The sequence below is a fragment of the Heterocephalus glaber genome, unplaced genomic scaffold (genome assembly GCF_053883595.1).
Source record: "Heterocephalus glaber isolate CG9 unplaced genomic scaffold, H.glaber_assembly_v1.0 deba00001497, whole genome shotgun sequence".
NCBI classification, from domain to species: Eukaryota; Metazoa; Chordata; class Mammalia; order Rodentia; family Bathyergidae; genus Heterocephalus; species Heterocephalus glaber.
This window is the reverse complement of record NW_028258320.1, coordinates 12,688,655-12,712,232: the sequence shown is the minus strand read 5'-3', so window position 1 is coordinate 12,712,232 and position 23,578 is coordinate 12,688,655. Positions and strand designations below refer to the sequence as shown.

At 42.9% G+C, this 23,578-nt stretch overlaps 1 protein-coding gene and 1 long non-coding RNA gene across 45 annotated transcripts in view; one reads left to right on the top strand and one right to left on the bottom strand.

The window, feature by feature from the left end:
• Lrmda (leucine rich melanocyte differentiation associated) overlaps nt 1–23,578 on the top strand; it is a 1,370,443-nt gene that overhangs the window by 453,032 nt on the left and 893,833 nt on the right. The window lies entirely within an intron of this gene.
• On the bottom strand, nt 6,968–9,860 carry LOC110349579 (uncharacterized). The gene is made up of 3 exons (XR_002395607.2): nt 9,481–9,860; nt 8,511–8,685; nt 6,968–7,875 (listed from the first exon to the last, which is right to left on the bottom strand). It is a non-coding gene; the product is annotated as an uncharacterized LOC110349579 (long non-coding RNA).

Below are 23,578 nucleotides of genomic sequence, written 5' to 3'. Positions count from 1 at the left end.
CGGGTACAGTGAAATAATTTCACCCAAGGTCACACAGCTAGCTAGGTGTCAGAGTCTAGATTCAAACCAGGCTCCTTGATTTTGGAATCTTGAGTTTTTAACCATTCTGCTATAGAGTCTTATAACTCCCAGGTCTTTGTCAGTGACAACTGGAAATGGAAACAGATATGTATGATAGAAACAGCAAACTTTAAGTCCTGCATGGTGCTGCAATAGCTTGAACATACATAGGAAAATCCCCAGGGAAGAGTGCCTTGCACAGAGTCAAGTAAGGTTTAGAATGACACATGAAGGAAGATTGATCCTTCCTTCTGAAACAGTTGATCTATGCTCAGCAGAGGAGAGAGGAGATAGGGTGGGAAATTGCTAGCACGCTGGCCCTGCATATACTCTGCTAAAATTCACAGTGATTGCCTGAGAAGGGGGTGATGCTCACTAGGTGGAGTGTTGGTTTTGGAGTCAGCCAGATGTGAGTTTGGGTTTCAGCTAGATGTGAGGTGGGTTCCAGTCCTCTTCTTCCCAACCCAGGACCTTGAGCAGTTCCCATAACCTCTTCATCTCACTTTCCTCATCCGTGTGTTGAGGTTGATAAAAGCAGAGCCTTTATTAGTATGTTGTGAAGACTGACTGAAGGGAAAGTGGATGTAAAGTATGTAACACAAGCTATATTCCATTGAATACCAGCTGTTGTTACTGTTACAGTTCTGATTATTACAATCATTTGTGTGCATTGGAATGGAATAGTGAGATCATTATTTTGTAGAGAACATTTTGGCATTAGTGTGTACAACACAAACCCAGGAACTGCTAGGATTCCAATTCTGGCTCCATCACTTGTTAGCTGTCTGATTTGGGGTAATTTACCATGTTCCTATGTGAAAATAAGGAAAATCATAGTACTTACCTTGTGGGTTTATGATTAGGATTATACAAATTAGTATGTATAAAGCACTTGGAACAGTTCCTATTACACTCAGTAGTTTATTGATAATTTAAAAGTTGTTTTTTCTTGTAATTGTGATTTCCCCTTCCTCTTTGCCTCCTGTCTCCCTGGCACGTAATAGGGACCTGAGCCCTGTGTTACCTTTCTTGCTGAACCCCATTTAACTAATAAGAGTGTGCCTAGATGAATAGCCCCTACTGCTACCAAACAAATACTTACTAAGCAAAGTGAGCATGACGCTTGGATATTGCATGTGGGTGATGATTTCACATAAAGGGCCCATCCCATTGGCTACAGGAAATCAAGCTGGGTTGGATTTCTGACACAGACCTCCTCATTGAATATTTATCCAGCCCTCTTCTCCCTTGCTGGGCCCTGCGCTGAAGGATAGACTTTGCTCTGGAGGAGCTGAGAGATAACAGTGCTGGCTCTGGAAGCACGCAACTGTGTGCATGTGTGAATGTGCACGGGTGTGTAAGTGTGTATGTGTGCATGAGAATATTTGTAGCCTGGAGGGCAGATCTTATGGTGCTTTGCTTTGTTTCTTTTTTTCTTGTTTTTTTTTTTTTTTTGGTTGTAAAGTTGAATAAAAGGCACTTAGTCCAAAACTTTAAAAAATCATTACTGGGCAAAGTAATTTTGTGTCAGGCTTCTGTTCAGGACAGATTTACACTGGTTATAAATCTCTGAAATTAAGGTCTTACTGTGGCAAAGCTGAAATGTATTCAACATTAGCAGATACCCAGCCCTGCTCTGAGCCAGTGACTCTTCTCTGGCCATGTATAAGAAGGCCATGTACCTATGTTTTGGGGGTAATAAGGAGTTTATAGCATATAGGTAATGGTAATGAGCATATAGGTAATGGTTCTCCAATGAGTAGCAGAGTCTTCTATCAACAATTCCTTTTGTAGAACCAAAGGTTAAGTTGAAGGGTTTGGTTTAATGACAAAGTTAATTAGGCCTTTACTATTAGAGGGTTCTTGCTGTTTGTTTTCTAATGATGATCATAGTTAGGGTCAGCAGCCTAGAAGAAATGGGGAACTTTGTGCCAATGCTGTTCTTCTGATATTTTGGGAAGGCGAGGGTAGGAGATTAGGGCTCTTAGAAATTATGAGTTGACAAAGGGCCCGGTAATGCCTGCGTGTCCTTTTCTCACCTTTATTAAACCTTAAACTCATAAAATGTTTGCACTCTTTAAGTAAGGTTAGGGTCTATCTAAGTCCTTTATTCTTAAGGCCAGGGAAACAGGCTAAACTGACTAAGAAATTTGACACTGTTTACATACTTGTACATCATTTGGGGCAGGATAGTGGACCTTCTAAGGTTGGACCATCTGCTTCTAATCAGAGTGGTTTCTCCTGAAGCGCTCATATACAAGGAGAAGCAGATTTTCTTCTTGGTTTATGGGATTCATGTTGTTTATGAACTTGTTTTGGTATAGTACTTCTTCCTACAAATTTTTAAGGCAAATGCATACCATTTGATCTCTGTCTACAGATATACCAGTAAAAGATTATTGATTGCAAACAAAGAAATAGCCTTTTGTTCTCTTTAAAAAATAAAAAGGGAGTGCATACAAGGGTATTAGGGGTTCTCACAACGGAGTGGAAGTCGAAGGAGCTGGTAAGGTGAAGGGAAAGATATCTAAGTGGCCCAGAAGTTCCAAAATGTGGACACAAGACAAATTTCTGGAGGCAGGAACCTCTACCCTGGTGCTTGGCACTGCCTCATCACAAATGAATTCTCATTAACCCTCTGTCTTTGTCTCATTTATTCCTGATGCTCAGTCCAGGTGGGAAAATTCCAAGAACTGAGCTGAGGGACTTGCCAATGGTCTGACTTCCAGAGAGAAGAGAGATCTGGATGCTTTGGCTTCTACTGGGCCTGAGGATGGGCAATAATCACTCCAAGACCACACATAATTGAGAGTTTCCCCCAAACAAGGGAAAGATAAAAAAAGAGTTCAGGTTTTAGATTATCCCAAATATAAGCAATGTCTGAGATAAAAGGCTTGTGAGTCACTGTGGAGCTTGACTATAAACTATGGGAAAATATATTTCAAGTTACAGAATTATTAATAGATTACTTTGGGATAAAATTTACTTCTAGGCATGACTTGTTTACATTTTTATTTTAAAAGGAAGTCATTTGGTTGAAGACCTTAACTTTGAAGAGCAACTATTGTGTTGGGAGTTTTGGACAATAGAGAGGACCAGATGTGGAGATATCTTTGGAAATGTTGATATTTCAGAAATGCTAAAGTCACCTATCCATGCAAATTTTAACATAGGTTTTGTATCTATGAGGATATACTATGGCTCTGTGCTGGACATTGGTTTTGCAGAGGGGAACAGAATGTTGTGCTCTTCTGTAGCTTGGACTTTAATCTGGTTCATATATGGAGTTCTTCGACTTCTCCCTTGTAATAAAATATTCCAGTACAGAGACAGTATTGAGGAAGGTCAGATTTTGGTTGTAGACCAAAAGTCTCAATAGCTCCAATCTTGTAAACAAAAATTTAGTGCTTGTTTCTTCCAGAAGAGATACTTTTACCAAACTTGGCTTAGAATCTTTAGCAAACATTTCTTACCAGACATGGTGCCAGAGGAGGCCTAGCCATGAATAAATTTATAATCCAGTAGAGGAGACAGACATTGAAAAGAATCATGTCTATGAAACACATTGAAACACATCTCTGGAACAGAGATGTGCTCAATGTGCTATGTAGACAGACATTCAGATTTTTCAGAATGGGCTGATGTTAGGAGAGTCTTCCTGGAGCTGGTCTTCATCCTAGAGCTGCCATGTAAACCCAGCTTTTCTGTTCACCCATGTGGCCAGTCCTCAGTTACTGGACTGCTGCCACATGATAAGCCAAAACCTACAGCCTAGCAGTCAGGGTCATCCGTTAAGTTAGAGATGCCTCCCTCTCTCTCTGTCTTTCCAACAGTGCCCAACTATTGAAACCTCTTGGATGTGGGAGTGAAGTAGGCTAAGGAATGATGAACATCCATCCCTGATGGCTTTGATGCCTGATCCATCTCAGACTTGTGATTTCCCCAATACTAGTTCTGCAGGGATAAGGATAGAGGCTGGGAGAACTGTTGTCTTAGTTACTTTTCTTTCATTGCTGAGACAAAATACCCAACTCCCAAAGTTAAAAGGGGAAAGGTTTATTTAGCTCACAGTTTGTAGAGGTTTCAGTCCATAATCAGCTGGCTCCAAGGCAGGGTGGCATGGCAGACAGACATCACATAGGAGAAACAGTTCATGGCAGGCAGAAGGTAGCAAAGCAACAAAGGTCGACCACAACCCTTTCTATCCCTTATATCTTTTGCAGGCTACTTAAGGTGGGTAGCTCACATCCTTAATCCTAGTTCTCTTGATCCTAGCATTGCACCATGAATTGGTCCCAGGGTCAGACATTCTTGATCCAGCTACCTCTGAAAAAGCCCCATCTATGACTGCATGAGGCTTTGGGGGACCATCTAAACAAAAGCCGTAAAAACTGTCTTGGTGTTCATCTTCCTCTCCTATTTACTCAGCCCCTGTGTAGGAATTTTCTTAGGGAGCACTATGCAAAACCACAGCAGGCCTGGAAGATAAATATTTCTTGACAGACCTCTCTGTCTTAATTTGCATGAATATTTGTGTACCGTTTTATTTACATTAGTGAGACAGAACAGTAGTTCTCCAGCTTTGATGTGTGTGAGCCTTAGAGATTAGAACCGGGGCTCTTCCTTTGAGAAAACAAATACTTTTGTGTTGATTTCAATGAGATATAAATCATACCCAGGAAGTTTACAGTTGAGTAAGAATGATATAATTACTGATTGTGTACCAGAAGAGGATGTATTTATGAAACGACTTGAAAAAGCTTGTAATCCCTTTGCATATTTTGAATAACTAATTGCTATGTCATTGTGGCATATTTGCACCACAAGAGTTAAGTCTGTCAAACGTTTCCCTCCGAAAACCTTGTTTTAAGGGATTTCTTACTTGGTCGTAAAAATGTGCTCTAAGTTGGAGCTGACTTGATGGCATTCTGTGTTCAGAACACTTGATTTGAATGGTGCCAGTCAGAGTTAAATTACAGGCTGGGAAAAAGGAAACAAATTTTTTAAAAAGGAGGTGTTTATGGTTCCCTGCTCCCCTAAGTACTTCTTGAGGATCAAAATAGCGTCTTTAAAATAAATTGCAGACCATTAGTTCATGGTGGAGGAAACTCCTTTGAGACTGGGCTGAGGGAGGGGAAGGCAACCACCCTAGAAAGAAGAGATTGATTTGGGCCCCTTTGCAACCATGTGCAAACCATGCAGGGGAGCCTTGGAGTGTCTGTGTATGCAGATGGCTCTTCCCATCCCCATGGAAGGTGTTTGTGTCACACCGAGAGGACATCAGGGCAGCTCTACTCCAACTCCGAATCTGAATAGAGACCTGGGTTTCTTGGAGTACCATTTCCCCTGATGACACTTTCTCTTTGTAAACAAATAAAACCCTGTTGCCTGCCTACCTTTTACCCTTATAGATCATAGAACCTTGCTACTTAAGACTGGAGGAGTTTGTCCTATGCTTGCTGGACAGAAGGCACCCACTTTGTAAGGATGTTTGTCCAGATATTCCTCCATACCTGGTGGCAGCTCAAGCCACAGAGGTATGTACTCCTTGGTTGGAATATTAACCTAGGTATCTTCTATCTATCAACAGCAGAAAATGCAAGATAATGAGACAGAGAAGAGGGGACGAGACAGAGAAGAGAAAGAGGGGGATGGTTTCTGCCTTTGTCTGAGTCACCTTGAGCCCTAGTTGTCTGGGCACAGCCTCTGTCTTTAACACCTACCATCAATGGAAGCGAGAGATTTATAGCCTAACTTGTTCAGCCTCAATTCAAATTTCCTTGTCTTTTTTAGATTTCACTCATGCCTAATGACACTTTTTTTTGAGAAAGCTAATTGCATTGGTTTCTCCAAGAGCTATCACTTTAAACAATCCATCCTGACTGTGAAAACAAATACATGCTTGACTTATTTCATTTATTTTCCCCCCAAACCTAAATGAGGATAAAGCCATTCTGGATAAGAAGACATGTGTGTGTCTTTGTCACATCTTTTATCATCACGACTGCTTTTCCAAATAATACAACTAGTGATAAATGTGAACATTAATTACAGTTAACAAAGAAATGTCATGTGAAGTATTCATGGGAGGAAAAGAAGAGAGAGAGAGAGAAAGAAAAAAACCCAGACAATCAGTGAGATTACATCTTGCACCAAGCTTCAAGTCAAAGTGCAAAAGTCAGAAATCAAATACCATCAGATATCAAATATGTTAATGATTCTAATGAAAGCTTCTGGTATTCTGCTCAAGAATGTGTTGCTGTAATGGTAACTAATAGAACAAGAGGAGCTGATTGCCATGAATTAATTAGAACTGACTGCTAGAGTTTCTTTTTTATTTATTTATTTATTTAAATATTGACAATCTGTTTAGAACCTGAGGTTTGTTCCTGTGGTCCTTTTCTTTCCTTCCCTAGTCATCAACCAGCCCAAGAGTAAGAATGTAATTGTGTTTTCTCATACCACAGGTAGTCCCCTCCAGCCCCAAGGCTTTGACCCAGAGTGACAGCCCATAAATTAAACTGAAGACGTGAAGACATGAAGATCCACACATAGGCCCACCCTTAACATTTGTGGGACTCAGAGGAGAGTCCACATGAGATCCCTTATTTGAAGCTCCCTTTCTGTTGTGGTTAAGCTTGAATGTGTCAACTTGATTGGCTTGGGAGCCACCCAGGGGATTGGTGGAACACATTGTTGGGTGTGTGTGAATGAGTTGTGGCAGGTAGACTTTGGGTAGTATGTCTGGTCCCTGGCCCCTGTTTCCCTACTCTGCCTCCCAGCTACCATGAATTAAGCAGCTTTGGTCTGCTATTCCCTTCTACTAAGATGTTCCTGCCTTGGAGCCAGCTAATCATGGACTGAATCTCCTTAAAACATGAACCAAATTAAGCCTCTCTTCCTTTAAACTGAGCGTATCGGGTATTCTGTCCAGCAACAGAAAAGCTGACTAGTACATTTCCATTTTCTTTCTGTCCTTCAGTCTATTCTTTACCAACAGAAGTCAATGCATACCTGTACATGGATGCCCAGCTTGCCTATCCACCCTCCACCCACTTGGAGCTGCTCTTAGGCTGCCCCATGGGCTGAGATGGCACATATACTGGTGGTAATATGTGTTGTTGAATGTAGAACTCAGAGAAGAGGTTCTTTGAAGCCCTAGAAGAGGCTCACAGTTGTTTGAGAAGGAAATTTGGGCCCTGGTTACTCATAATATGGGCTACTAACTGGGAAATACGTTCCAGGCTGGAAGTGCCATTGGATCTTGGGCTCATCCCTTAGCTGTGGAAGGCAGATGGAAGCAGGTCAGAGTGGGGCCTCCTGGAGCTCTTGGCTGAGGGTGAGGCTCTGTACTTGGATCTCTGAGCAGTACTGAGCATGGATATTCTTTGTTGTGGGTATCTGAATATATAGATCTAGAGTTCTGTCTTACCTAAATCTACTTTATTTTCCCCCATTTATTCATTTCTTCTTCTGTTTTTTTTTTTTTTTTTTTTGGTACCGGGGATCGAACTCGGGTCCTTGCGCTTGTGCAGCAGGCGGTGAAACCACTGAGCTAAATCCCCAGCCCTATTCATTTCTTCTTTTATTTGATATTTTCTGGTCACTTAACCATGCCAAGCTCTGGGACACAAAGAAAAATAAGTTAAAGTCTCTGTCTTCAGAGATCTCACAACTTTTTCAAATCTGTGACTCCCTCATAAATGAATACTGGACAGAGATCTGTTGAAAATTCTTGGCCTTTGGTGGCTGTCTTGTACCCCTTTGTCTGTGTGCTCTTCCCCCATCTGATCATGGCAGCAGGTATTACACGTTCTGTAGTGGAGAGACAAGGAGTGCAAATGCAGAGCTTAGAAAAGATGAACTAAACTGGCCATGGTGGCATATGGCTGGAATCCTGGCATTCTGGGTGGTTGAGGCAGGAGGATCACTGTTCTGTATGGTTAACTTGGTTACCTAATGAGATTCAGTCTCAAAATAAAAAATAAAAAGGGCTAGGAATGTGGTTGGGCTGGGGATGCAGCTCAATGTGAAGGCCCTAGATTCAATCCCCAGTACTGAAAAAAATTTTTAAAAAGAGGAGGTGAACTATTCTGGCTCCCTGAGGGGCCATTTGGTTCTTCCAGTGCCACCTTTGGTTCTTCGCTGGAGCCCTTTTGAGCTCTTCCCATCTAGCTTAAAAAATGTCCCCACTGACTCCAGATCAGAGGCAAATACTGTACTGAGAAGAGGGGGAATCCTAGGACCATAAGGAAAAGGCCCAAGAGGAATCTGCTTGAACTTGTGGTTCTAAGCAGTCCCTGATTGCCCCAGGGCCAATTTGTAAAGCTTCTGCCTAGAAAATGAATCATCGACACATTTTGCTCTCCTATTAAAATCTTTCTCTCTACTTAAGTCATCAAGGGCACTTCCTAAAATTTTCACCGTGGAGTAAAGGTCTTGGTCCTTACCAAAGGGCTGCTGACAGCCTTGCTTTTTCTGCAGCCTTCGCTCCCGGGTGTTGGGAAGCACATCAGACTATGCTGCATTTCTTTCACTGGCTAAATTGGTACATTAGGACAAAAATGATTTCCACATTTGCATAGTTGATTTCATTAGTATCGCCATTATTGATGCCCAGCTCCTCTGAAAGAAAGGAGCCATAAAAGCAAATAAAATCACTTTGCGATTCCATTATTAGATAAATTACCACATTACTGCCTGCATTTTAGGGCTAACGCCATTCCCCATATTTGCATAGTTTATTTCATTATCATTATTAATAACAACAACAATAATAATGATGACTAGGATCCTTAAATGAAAGGAACTAGGAAAATGCCAGAGAACCTCTAGAAGTCTTTATGGACTTGCTCTCATCGCTAGGAGTTCCTTTATCTGCTGTGGAACTGTAGCCGTTTCATTGCACCAGCCAGAAACATTTAACAGAGCCCACAGGAAAGCAGCCCATTACTTGTGGGACCACCTGCCTGCTCTGAAATAGTGACTCATCACGCACTGTGACTACTAAAGATTTAGGCTGGGAGTCCCGGCTCCGTTTCGTCACCTAACTGGGTCCCTTCAGGGGTGTCAGGGATGGCACTTAGATGGGCTGAGCCTTGGCTTCCTTGCAGATGAAGTGGGCACGAGTACGATGGTGCTCGCTTTGCAGTTGGATGAAGAGCAAAGGAAATGGTGGATGTGTCTGCAGATCATCGGGCTGCGCATTGTTTATAGAAATTAATATCACTTCACTGAACCTGGATTTGACACTGGTGGCTAAGATGCTGTATGATGGAGACAGGGGCTATTCTAGTTTGTCTCTGGCTGGGAGAATTTTCCCAAACCTTCCTTCATTTTCTAAGATGCCATCCTCTACGAGAAGTAGGGAAAGCATACTTGTTTATAGTTAATGATCTGCGGTATTTACAAATAGCTTACTTTGATAATAACCAGTCCTAGGGTGACCTGGCAGCCACAATATTGTTCTTTCTTACTCAGCGATTTCCAATTATGCCTCTCTCTTTTCCTTGGCTACGAAGCCAAGAAGTATGAAGTCTTTCTGTCTATTAATTCTGGAGTCCTGTAGTGAAAGGAAGGTCCACTGGTGGCCGTCTGTGGTCTGCTGGAGAATTTTCCCCCTGGTTTTGTTTTTATTATTTTATTTTATTTCTGCCACACCAGAGGCTCCAAAAAAATGAATGTGTCAGTAAAGGATTTGACAGTATGTTACGACAGTCATCAATCCACTGAGCCCTGTAGCCATAAATAAGCTTCATACGCTGCCACACTAAAGAGGACAGTTTTTCTTCTCCAGGACATTGAAAATGTCACAGAGAGGGAATTGTTTGTCCCCGTCTCCACGGCAACGCCACCAGCACTTATCATTAACTTTCACACCAAGATTTTAATCAGCACTCTTTGCGGCCTAAGACCAAGTCAACATCAGCCCAAATTTTCAGAGCCGTTATTCTAATTATGACGAGAAAGCTATAGATTGATGAGCCGAGTTTTCTGCCAGCACCGGTGGCAGTTAATTCTTGTGACCTGCGTGGCTTGGGGAGTCTCTCTTAGAGATGGAGTCTTGAAAGTTCGATTATTAGTGACAGCTTGTAAGTGAGAGGAGCCTTATCTCTCCAGAGGGTGTTGATAACTTGAGACAAGGTTTAACTAGGAAGTAGTGAGACAGTGGCGGGAGGGAGACGAGGAGAAAAGGAAAACGCAAGTGCACAGTGTCTGCAGCCGAATCCAGCGTAATGAGAAAATACGGACAGGCACAATTTCACAAGTTGTAAATTCTGGTAGCCTTCAGTTGTAAATTCTGGTGGAGGCTGTTTCACTCGGCTATCTGATAATGTGTGAAAATATTTGTCCCTTTGCTTCATAGGCATGGGCAAGCACTGTTTCCCAGAAAATGCATTCACTTCCCAGCTTCTCCTACCTCTTTTTTGTTTCCACTGGTTAGGGGACCTCTAGAAACAAAATGGTAATCTGTAATTGAAATGAAGTGGTAGCTGATTTTTAGAGAGCCTCTTCTTTTTTTATTTTCTTCCTCCCAGTGCCCCTCTTTTTATGGTACTGGGGATCAAACCCAAGGCCTTTGCACTGAGCTACATCCCCAGCCCTTTCTAAAATTTTTCATTTTGAAACAGGGTCTCAGTAAGTCACTAAATTGCCCAGGCTAGGTTTGAACTTGCAGTCCTCCTGCCTCATCCTCCCAGAGTGTGGGGATTACAGGGATTATAGGCATGCAGCACCATGCCCCCGGGCTCCTTCCACTTTTTTTGGTTTGGATTCATTCTCATTTCTAGAGTCTTTGGTTTGCTGTGGAAGAAAGAGTTACAAATGTCTCCCTCCTGTTTTTGTCAGTCTCCCTTTTCTGTCTTCAGAGATGAGTGTCTGATGAGTGTCTGTAGTACTGTCTCTACCATGTGTCAGTACTGTTCCTGCGGGTGACTTTGTACCTCTTTCAACTTTGCTCTTGGAAATGGTGTCTTGTCCCCCCTTTCCAGGCCCAGTTGAACCATTTGTCAGGGAGAGTTGGAAGTGATTTAATGATTCTGAGGCCCCCCAGCCAAAGGCTTCCCTGATCTCGTCCTGCGCCCCAGCCTCTTCTTAAGGGAGGGTGCAGGAGGGCAGCATGGTGAGGGCCCAGGAGCTCCTTCCGGATGCTCCAAGTCCCAGCTCTAACTGCAGCTCCCCACTGCCCCAGAGCAGGACATTCTGCACCTCCATTTTCTCATCTTTCAAATGGTGATAATTCCTGTCTAGTTTCCTTCACATATCAAATGAGAAAATAGGAATTCAATTGCTCCTATTTCTTGCAACTGTTGCATAAGTATCTGCAGATGTTGTCTGCCCTTTTACTTTGTCTTTTCCCCCCAAAACTAGATAAGGACAATGCTATTACCTTTTATAATGTTTTCTTTCTCAAATTATTTTTGCACATCTAAAACAAGCGCAGTTATCTCTATTAGCTTTATTTTGCCCCCAAGAACACTGAGGCACAGAGAGGTGAGGATCTTGCTTGTGGTCACACAGCCAATTAGAGGCCTTACTGGGTACAGAAGTCTCCATTCTCAGCATGCAGCTCCCTAGACCACACTGCTTACCATATTAATGGGTTGGGATTAAGGACAAAAGCAAACCCAATTAGTTTCTGTTGCAGCCCTTTTACAATCCTGTCTTGTTTCCCATGTGTTTATACGTCTGTTTTAATAGCACTCCCTGCCTTTTATGCTGAGGTTGCTCGAGGTATGTTTATAATGGTGGCGTAATTATAATAATAAAATACAAATCCTTCCACAGAGCGTGCTCATTACAGGCTGGCCAGGTAAAACAAACAGGCCTTGCGTTAACTCCAAAGTAAGGTGGTTTGTTTCTAATGTGCAGCTTAAAACACAAGCTGCCTTGCTTGTCTAGCCAGGGAGGCCCTGTGCTCCCCTCGTCGCTGGACTTGGGGTGCAAGGCTGAGCAGGTAATTGAGACACCCAGACCAGCTTGCTTTAGCATGGTCTTGCTCTTTTAACCCCTCCTTTTCCGGGGGAGAAATGAGAAGCAAACAGGGAAATCTGTTCTAATTCTCATAGCCTTAAGATCTCTCCCTAAATATGCAAGTAGGCCCTTTGGTAGCCAAACTCCTGGACATAGGAGTTTCTAACATATACAAAAGGGAAAACGATTGTTTTGAATAGAGCAGTAGGAGAGAGAGAGACTGTATGTTTTTTTAAATGCCTGTCTGTCCTTGTTAATTAGAAGTGCACATATTGGGAAATTAACTATGAAATACTAAAAATGATAAATTATTCCTTATTTGAAAGTATAAATTAAAGGTTTAGTGTATATAAAATTTGTCATGTTTAATTGCAAGTTCAATTAAAATTCAGGGTAATGATGATTTATACAGGTTTCTGTGTAATTTGATATTCATTAGCTTAGCCAGACACATGCTGATATTAGCTCGTTAATTATGTTTCCTTTTGTTGAAGGCAGCCTTGTGAAAGCAATCTGCTCAAAGTTTTCTAAACTCATTCTGCTAAATGAATATTTGGCAGCTGTTCATGTTATTGAGATGGTCACTGTGGCTTCATTTCACTCACAGGCTGCATCAATCATACCTTCTCTGTGACAAACAAGGGTTTCTCATTACAAACCCATTTATGAAGGTTATGGCTGACATTAAAGACTGATGGCGTGGTACTGTGTGCTGTTACTTTATGGTAACGTTGGAGTGGAGCAGCCGTTAATATCCACACCTCCCACCTGGTCAAAGTTTTTAAAATGCATGCAAGGGAAGACAAACTCACCAGAAGGCTCCAGGTCCTGTTTCCAACTGGCTCCACTTTGGGAATCAGACCTTGGCTCTCAGAAAAAGGCCCTCAAGGAGCAGTGATGCAGCCCCCTACCTTAGTCTGAGGGTGGCCATGTTGCATGCATCTGTGTGATCCATGAGGTGCACAGAGGGTGAAAGATTCCCTCAGTGAGCAGGGGAATGAGCAGGACTGTGAGGGAAGTGGACATGGAAGCCCTTAGCTAAGTGGAGAGGAAGTTTCTAGAAGCACAGCATCCATCTTGGTGAAGAATGGAAGGAATTACCATCTGACTGGGAAAACAGTTTTGGGACCGTCCCCTGCCCTGCTTTTTGGAGGACTATGAATATTTTAACAGGTTCTTCAGAGCTGTTACTGCACAGTCCTCACCCTTAGGAAATTGTGGAATGCTGGATGGAGCTGAGACACAGGGATATTGGTTGATTTATTTATTGGCACCGATGTGGAGACTCTGGGCTACTCTGCCTGTCACAGGACCGGCAGCAGTCAAGCCTCTCCAGTGAAGCCTTGGTTTCAGTTTTGATTTCTCTCCAGCACTGTCTTCTAGGATGGATCCAGACATTTGGTAAATGGTCCAAATGTTGAGTCTAAGCTGACCCAGAGTCTTAGCTTCCAGCCATCAGTATACCTATAGTTAGCAGTTGTTTTTTTATGGCAAAATGCAGTCAAAATTTCTTGCAAGAAATGATAATTTTGTGTCTCCATAGATCTACTTATGCACTTGGATGTTTTCGGGAGGAATACTTAGGGACTCACCTTTACCCTCTTTGGGGACTATCTCTTGTGCAGTGGGTCTTGTTTACAGGCTGTTGCTTCCCTTGAGGTCATTGTGGAAGAGGCAGCTGGCTAGCTGTCCACCAAGGTTGTTGTCTTCTTCCAGAGTGGACAGTTGTTGCTGGGACAGCACCTTCCTTCCGGTCCCCATCCCCTCATGTGCCATGTGGCAGTCTGAAGGCCTGACTGATAGAAGTGAAGATTCTGAGGTATAATATCTGACAGAGTCACAAAGTAGAAGGAGCCTGGGTCCCAGCATCACTATGTGGAAGGCCATATACTGAACATCTGATTGAATCTCTAACCATTCAGGGTTTCTCTATTACAGCTACTAGCATTACCTTTACTTATATAGTTCATGCTCTCACTCATTCTACAAATGCCGGGTGAATATTTTACTCAGGGCCAAATTTTAGGCTAGGGGTTGAGGACATAAAGATAAAAAAGATACAGTTCCCAACTTCAGGGAGTGTGGCTGTGTCATAAGGGAGTGGTACAAGTAAAAACACCTCACTGTAATGGAAAACGTGTTGGCACATAGGTTTGGGGAAGAAACGCTCAGAGGGCTCCTCATCCCCTTGAAGTATCCAGTGGAAGAGCAGATGTAAACTTTCATATTAATAGAGCATTTTCTTCCCAATGAAATCATATGTGGTAATCTCCAATTTCTGAAACAGGAAAAATTGGAAGAGGCTTCAGTAGATATGGGAAACTGTAGGCTCAAAGTCTCCCTCCAGTTCCTCCTGGCTGCCCTGATGTGCCCTTATGGTCTGGGTGCTGTGGACTGTACTCCCCAACCCACCCAAAGACGTTCACGCCTAAGGTGGCCTGGGCTTTCACTATTTATGATTATGATTACTGTTATTATTATTATATAGATTGTGGTACATAATGGCCCTTTTTAATAGAGTGGTTATCTGTAGTCAGTGCAGGTTTCGTTGGTGATGGCTAGCTTGTTCCAAACTATTTTTTATAATTATGAGCTGCTTGACATTGGTTAAGTTTCTTCGTCTGTAAAATCAGGATAATCACAGTGTCCGTCTCCCAGGATCATTGTGGAAATTACACACGTTAATATACTTATTATGTATATTAGCTACAGTAAGTGTGTTGTGGTGGGTGTTCATCAGTGTTGACCCCCCCCAACCCTGTGTTAAGAACATGACATTATGTTATGGGTATTTCTAAATTTTCACTGAGTAAGCAAAGGGATCCAAGAAACTTCTTCCATACTTAGGGAGGGATATCTTAGTAATAAGATCCTCAAACTTTTGATAGCTAACTTGTGATGTCATTTCAGTTTTATGCACCAAATTCTTTTGATGGCTTTCTGAAACTCAAGGAGGGTTAGAACTTGTCTTCATCATGTATACAGAGAAGTCCATCATATTCAGAAAAACCTAAGGTTGTTTTTATTTTAATTCAGCCTCCCATCCTTAACAGTCCTAGATAATATAACTTGCAACTTTATTTTTGTTTAAATTTTAGCACCTTATGTCTCATTAATGCATTTTGTCAGTGTGCAAAGCCCTCTGGTGGTCAAAGTAATTCCTATGTGGCTCTTCTAGATGAGTAGGATAAAATCAATTTTATGTTAAAGAGCTGGGTTCAAATTTTATTTTTGTTCTTTGCTTACTTCTTTTTCTTTTTCTTTTCTCACTGAAAACTACAAAGCAAACATTCCACCAGAACAGGTCTTCTGAAGCATTTTAGTTCAAAAGATATCTTGTCAAAAAATAGTAGTAGGAGAGTTCTTTCATCCAGACAAACATACATTCATATGAACCTTTTAGAGGGCTTAAATGCTGTTGTTTCACATTTTATTGTCATTCCTGAAATGAAATTTAGCAAGTAGCTTGAGTTCTACTCATAAACCCTCGACCTCCCCAGCAGGTCCCAAGGAAGCCAGGTCTCATCGGACTTGGCCATGGGATATTTCCGCCCAGCCAAATTTCAACTCATGCACCATCCACAGGCTACTTTGTCTTTTGTTTAGAGCAAGGCAGAGAGCATATTTTCTTTTTCTAGTTCTGTGCTGAGACTTGGTTGGTTGGATTGACTGGAGTGATGAGTATGAGCAGTCACCCTTGGTTCATCCTCACCATCAAACAGCACTTCTTGGGAAGGTTGTGCGTTAATCTTAACTGTGTGCTGGCCACCACAACTCATCATAAAGATGAATGGCTGATGGGTGACCTATGTCTGGTGTCCTAGGAGGGCGGATACCTCAGATATGCTGAAACATCTGTTCTGCTCTGAAATTGGCAAGAAAAGCTGGCTGTCCCTCCCTTGCCTGATGCTACTGCATGGCCTTACATTATTTTTTATTTGAGACTTTGGCTATGTGGTGGTTTGAAGTGGGCCCCCAGGGCATTTCTTGGTGCATCCTGTGTAGCATGGTACAATCACAAGGAAGTTGTTGGCTAGCACTTGGAGACTCCTATTTTATTCTCCTTCTCCATTCCACTTTCTGGACCTAGCCATACCATGTGGGTGGCAGAGGAGCCAGAGACTGCAGGAAAACTGGAAACTTGGAATTACCTAGGATCTGACATTGTTCCTGCATTGTTCCTCTAGATGTAGGCACATTTTGTCAAGAGATTATTTAACTTGGTAACTGTCTTCATTGCTAAGCTTCACAAAGGTTGGTCTGTAATGCTTGTAGGAATTGTATAGCACGTATGAAATAGAGTGGATAGTGTGGAAGTTCGGTTCATGTGGGTTGGTCTCATTCAAGAAGTAGGGTATTTGGTTAGATCACTTGCCATTCTTCACTTAGCATATATGAGTTGAGTTCTTATCTTGAGTCTATGTACTGTGGCAGACAGAAAATAAACAGCTTTAAAGAGCTTATAAATGGTTTCCTTTTGTGAGCACTTGTGTGTCTGCTACATGCCCAGGGTCCTGCTGAGTGCTAGAGGCTAAATAAATCCACAGCAGAATCTGGTGGTAACTGCTGGGTGCTTTCAGTATTGCCATTTCCCTGGCCCCTGCCTTCCATCAGCACTTGAAGCCTTGCCTGGAAGCTTCCTCTGGCCAGTGAAGCTCTTTCCTGGGGCAGAGCAAGTTGGACATGCCAGGAACAGGAACGAAGGAACCTCACCTGTGGCTGAAACATGCACATTCACTTCCTCTGTTCCCTATCTCAGGGTCCCACTCCCCCAGCTCCCAGGGGCCACCTCCCCTAAAATACTTTCGCTCAAATCTCTGTTTCATATTCTCTTTCTGGGGGATACATTCTGCTGACTACAAGTTCCTTTGGCTGAAGTCACATTCTGATGAATTCTGCTGGGGACACCCAGAGCAGGGTGAAGTAGGATTGTGGGCACGGACTTCATATAGAAGGACCTCAGAAGTCTTCCTGGAAGAGCACAAACCTCAATAGGGTTTTAGAGATGGCACAGGGCTTTTGTTGGGAAGCTATGAAAGGGAGGGGCATATCGGGCTGAGGGAACAGCTCCTGCCAAGGCCTGAAGGTGGAGGAAGAATAGGAGGCATATTTGGGAAAAGGTGTCTGGTGTGGCTATGTCTAAGGTCCACTAGGGGTAGGATAGAGAGCAAAAGGATGGCAAACAGGACGGCAAGTACACAGAATATAAGTTGGGGTCTATTGATGGCTTGAATGTGTGGTTGAGACAGGTAGACTTTATGGGTAGGCTTTATTATGCAGCGATCTTAGTGGTGAAGACGTGTGTGTATTTTAGCAGGAATGATATACACAGGTAATAGAAATTTATGAAGTGCAAGGCTGTGATATGGCCTCTACTTGCTGAGTCATTCAAACTGGGGAGAGCTAAGTGTTAGTATTCAGAGGAGTCAGGGAGGTGTCAGGTAAGAGGCAGAAGGTAGGTCAAGTGAGATGGATTAACAGACTTTAGTTAAGGGAATTATCAAGCAGGGTATCTCTGACAGCACATGAAAAGGCCCAGGGACAGCAACATTTGGCTTCAGGGATGCATCCTAACTTTCATGTACTCTGGGTGCTTGAGCCTTGTGGGCCCCTTGCTGCTTAAAAACAGATTGAAAGTTATTTTTTAAAATTCATCAGTGTAAAGATAGATATGTTAATATTATATATTAAAATATTTTCTTCAGCCTAAAGGTAATTGTTTTTCCTTCTGATTGTAAAAGAAATCAAAACATTTTGTCGGTCCCCTAAAGTCTCAGAGACTAGGCCATGTGTCTCACAGAGAAGTCAGGCCTGGCTGACTTGAAGGGACCGCAGGGACTCTCCACCCTCCTCTGAGGCTATTTCCTCTTGACTTCTCTCAGAGAACTGCAGGATCTTGGCCTTAAGAGGAAACTGAGGAGTTCACCTGCCAGGCCTGAGGGGCAGAGAGACTGGAGGGCACAGTGCCAGACAGCTGTCCCAGGTCTACCCAGAGGCCACCTCAGGGTGTCCCTGGAGAGGAGCCAGGGGATGCAGCACTCATGGATCCCAAGACAGCAGGTCGGGCTTTTTGCCTGTTTGGGTCAGGAGAGGAGGCTCCTATTTTCGTGTTTTCCCTCATGAATGCCGCATGAAGGCATCCTTCATTTCACCAACCATCCCTATTCCCGGGAAGCACCCTCCTGTCTTTCCGTGTTTCTTCAGAAGGGCTTGCAAAGAAGAAGGGGTTTATGAAGTGAAGTGATATCATTCTGAAAAAAGCCTGTGGAAAGCAACCATGGTGAGAAAACTGCCCATGGTTGCTTTTTTATCCCCCTCTTTCTTTTCAAAAATAGTCAAAACACATGCAACACATACTTGTAAAAGGATCAAAAAGGGAGAGAAAATTGCAGCTGACAGTTGTTTTCTCCACTGTTATTTGGTTGCTCCGGAGCTTCCAGCTGTTGAAATGGCTAGTTTATAATAATGGGTATTTCGCCTCTCCTATTAGTGTATTGTGTTTTGCTCCAAGTTTAAAAATGAACCTGTGACTTCATGGATCCTGCGCATTGGGAAAACAGACGTGCAGCCTTCTGTCTACATGATTTGCATTGTAGGGAAGCCCTTCTGCCATGCAAGGGAGATCGTTTTACATGAAATCATCAGCAGGTTTTTTTTTTTTTCTGGTGGGCAGAGACATATTGTAAGAGAAACATTTTTTAGTTCTTTCTGCAAAGTTAAGAAGAATAATTTGGTAAGTGAATGCTGTCTTCTTCAGAGCCCCATTTTTTTTTTTTTTGCTTAAATTCTTTTATTGGTACATTTTAGGTATATAATACGTTTACATTTATCATTGGGTGTTTGTACCTGTATATGATGTATCTTGGTTCTTATTTTTTCCCCATTACCTGTGCGCCCTTCACCCCCTCCACCCTTCCCTATTTATATAGACTTCATTTCCATTTTTTTTCTTTTCTCATAATTTTTCCTTTCCCTTCTTCCACCCCTTCATTTTTTGATGAGACTGAGTATCCATTAGTTTCCAATTATGGATCCAAAATTGGGATGGGCATCTCTAGATGTCAGCTAGGAATCAGTATATCAAAGAGATACCTGAACTCTTATGTTTCCTGCAGCTCTTATTGTGGTAGCCAAGACAAGGAATCATTGTAGGATGGCTGCATGAATAAAATGCATATGGTATATATACACCATGAAATATTATACAGCCCCCCGAAATAGAAATAAAGAGCAAAATGAAAGACAGATAATAGGAAATACAGAGATAGACCTTTTGCAAAAAGGAAGAGGACCAAGTGATGGAGAGAGTGGAGGGAGAGAAGAGGAAGGAGATGAAAAAGAATTAAGATGTGTTATGTGTATGTACCAACTTGCCAAGAGGAATGTAATCATTATGTACTACAAGTATGTACTAATAAAAAATAAAAATTGAAAAAAGAAATATTATGCAGCCATAAAAAGGAATGAAATCTTGTTTCTTGTGCCAATGTGAATGGAACTGAGGTTATTATGTTAAGTGAAGCAAAATGCACGCAGGAAAACAAAAATCACATGTTCCTACTATATGTATAAGCTCAAAAAATTGATCTGCTAGGAAAAGAGAATAGAAGAGTACACATCAGAGGATAGAACGAAGAAGTTAGATAATAGATACAAAACATAGGTATCAGAAATAAGTTCTAGTGTTCTACAGCACAGGAGGGTTAATTGAGTTTATAATAACATGTATTTTATGAAGGACTGGAAGAGAGGCATTTGAAGATTCCCAACACAAAAAAAATGATAAATATTTAAGGACATGGAAATGCTAATTACCTGATTTGATCATCACAAATATGGAATTATCGCATTGCAGCCCATAACTATTTACAATTACTATGTGTCATTTAAATTTTTTAAATACATCACCCAGAGGAAAGATTGCTCAGTTAACTTGTCTCTCTTGTGGCCTTCTGGAATGATCTTTATAAACTGGATTGATTTGTAAATGTGTATTTGGCTCCTTAGTTTCAGATAACTTTCTCAGTGGCTGACAGTCTGCTAATTAATAAATTTAAATGTCACTCAGACATATCAGTGGACAGGTGTTATTTTGGAAACACAGGGTAGTATCACCTCTTGCAACTGTGGCCCAGGGCATGGGTCAAAGTCCATATGATGTGATTTAATTGCAAAAGAAAGATAAAGTATTCAAATTATCCCCTCCCAAGCACACGACTTGGCCTATTTAAAAAGCAAGCTCTCCTGTTACTGGCTGCTTCACTTAGTGTGTCACCACCGGCTACAAATACCACAGCATTGTGTTATGTCAGAGCGGTTTCAAACTGACAGGGATCTGAGCGATTCTCATGTCTAAGCTTTTTTATTTAACAGTTGAGAGAAATGCGGTTCCAAGAGAGGAAGTGACTTGTCCAGGATCGTGGCTGGGAGCACGACCTGAACTTGACTCCTGTCTTCATCCCGAGTTTGGTGCCCTTTGTAGCCCCTTCACAGGCTGCATTCGGGAGGCTGTTACCCAGAAGCTGGGCTAGGTGCAGGTGGTATGGAGAAGCATGGGACAAGGTCTGCCCATGGGGCTGTCTACTCCTCTATCCCCGCAGGGAACGGGACACACATACAAGGGGTTCCAGACCACAGAGTATGTGTCACAACAGTGGCCACAATTTCCGTGGACTAATAAGGAGTGATTGCACTCACAGTGATGTCAGGAAGAGCCTCTGTGAGGGGACAGTGGGGTGTGAAGTGGCTTTGGAAGTGTAAAGAGAGCTTTTTGTTTCTCCAGCACTGGGGATTGTTTTGTTTTGTTTGTTTCAGTCAGGATCTTGCTATGCAGGCCAGGCTGGCATTGAATCCATTATGTAGCCCAGTCTGGGCTCAAACTCTCAGTGATTCTCCTGCCTCAGCTTCCCAAGTGTTGAGATTACAGGCGTGTGCCACCATGCCTGGCTCCAGTTCTGCTGATTGAACCCAGAGCATTATTCACACAGAGCTACATCCCAGTTCCACCACCACCATCATCATTGTTATTATTTTGAGACATGGTCTTGTCAAGTTACCAGGCTGAGCTTGAACTTGTGATCCTTCTGCGTCAGCCTCCCAGATTGCTCCCACTACACTCAGCTACAGAAAGCCCTTTTATAGTATAGATATTATGGTTTCTTTGGCTAGCATAGGTCTTTTTGGATCCAGTGGTGCTAATAGTGTCCAGGAGCTCGGAGCCTTGGAGAGGGGTGGAGTCTCTCTGGCATACTCAGTGTCCCTCTCGGTCGTCATCTTGGCCTTCAGCTCCGGTGGAGTCAGGGGTGGGCGTGGCGAGTATCAGGCCTGCGTGCGTGTGTACGTACGCATGCACGCATGCGTGTTGCGCAGTGCCCGCCACGGCCTGTGAGCTGCCCCTGCAGAGTACCCGGCAGGCAAGCGCCAAGTGCCAAGGTGGGGAAGCAGGAGGGTCAACGCTTGGCAGTAGAGACAGCCCGGCCCATGTGCCCATTGCTGGCTGGGCTGTCCTGGTAAAACGGAGGTGACAGAGGTGGAGACAGCCCCGACCTGGGTGGGACGGTGTTGTCTAGGAACTCACCCTCAGAAGGTCACCTTGTTTCCAGAGGTGCCTATTCCTGCCTCCTGAATGGTCTCAGCCCTGCCCAGGCAAGGCCACCTGGGCTGCCTGACGCACACCCTCTAGTCAGCCTGGCTTTTCTGAATCTTTAAAGAAAGTTTTCATTAATTTTAGCATACAGTGAAAGGAAGTAACCCGTGGCTTATAAATAATGGCAACAGCTTTATGGAAACACCTAAAAATCACCAGGGGCTCCTAATAAGAAAGTTCTTCATCTCTAGGTTCGAAAACACGCCGATGATTACTTGTTGAGCAAGACCCTGTCAGCTTTTTTATTACAATCCATTATTGGGTAATAGTTTTAAAATTATTTATGGAAAGAAATCGAGCTGTGTGGAGAATTCCGTCATTTAATATGTTGTCTGTGAATCTCATTAGCCTTTTTAGCCTAGGGGTTAGGAAGGAGAACAGAGAGCTGGCTGTGTGGTGAAGATTGAGCACTGTATACACTTTTTGTCAGGGGGCTCGTTGACCTTATGTTAAGTTGCTTCTTTGCGAGTCAGTCTGTGTTAAGGCTCTGGTTTCCATGGTATTTACATAAACCTAGCAACACTTTGCTGTGTAGAAGCGGTGGCAGGGCCTCTGCTCTCCCCTGACAGCGAGTAGGAGCAGCTTAGTGTAGAGGAAGTGTCTACTGGGTGAGTTGAAGAAGAGGTAAAGATCGGGCAGGAGGGGATGTCGACTCAGCCCGTGTGAAACTTCTCCCTGGCCTCTGGGTGACAGGTAGCTCCAGTGTGGTGTGTTTTTGGAACCTGTCCTGAGCACTGATGAGGCGGTGTGGGGTGTGGCTTCATGGTTGGCCTTGCGGTGGTCTTCCTGGATCTTAGCAGAGGCTCTAGAGGATGTAACTCCATGCTGTACGCAGCTCTGTGCTGTCCACAGACCCACAGATGGCTGACCAGTAGGCCTTAAGCTCAGTTCTAGGGAGGTCCCCTCCCTAATACCCCTTATACATGGGCACCTGGCTCTCTGTGTCATAGGGACATTTGCCTGGTCAGACCGAGCCTGGAATGAAGGAGGGTGACAGATACCAAGTAATACGGTATTACCTAGTATGGTCTCTTGAGCCAGCTCTATGCCTGCTACAAGTAAAGAGCGAGGGTTTTGAAGGCAGCTAGAGGTGGGGTCAGATATTGGCTCACAATGGTTTTTCATACCTCACAAAGTAGAACATTAAAATAATTGAATCAAGTGCTTTTCTGCACAGCAAAGGAAGCAACCAACAGAGTGAAGAGACAACCTACAGAATGGGAAAAAAAAAATTCTGTCAGGTACACCTCAGGTAGAGGGCTAATATCTAAAATATAGAGAGAACTTAAAAAAAATCGGACTCCAGAAAAATAACAATCAAGAAATGGACAGTGGAAATGAGTGGACACTTCTCAAAAGAAGTACAAATGGCTGTAAGTACATGAAAAAATGATCAGCATCTATTCCAGTTAGAAATGTGCACGTCAAAACAAATTCTATCTAGGCTTAAAAAACGACAAATACTGGGGAAAAAGGAACTCTTCTACGTTGTTGGTGAGAATGTAAACTAGTACAGCCACTATGGAAATCAGTATGGAGATTCCTCAAAAAACTAAAAATAGAAATTTCATTTGACCCAGCTTTATCTCTCCTGGGTATCTTCCCAAAAGGGTTAAAGTGATCGTACTGTAGTGATACCCACGGAGAAACGGTTCCATTTGCTTTGGGACTTTGTGATGCTTCCCTGCCATTTCTGAGTAGGGAACATTTTTTTATAACTTGATTTTTGAAAATACGTTGACCCTGAATTATTAATCATTGTCTCTTCTTCCACCCTGCCCTCTCTTCTGAAAGTCAGCCTCACCTTGGACAGACCCCTTGAGTCAACCTGAGTCTAGTTTGTTAGTCTCTTCTGCTTGCAGCTGAACACTCAGGGCTGGATTCTCCTGGTGGGTTGAG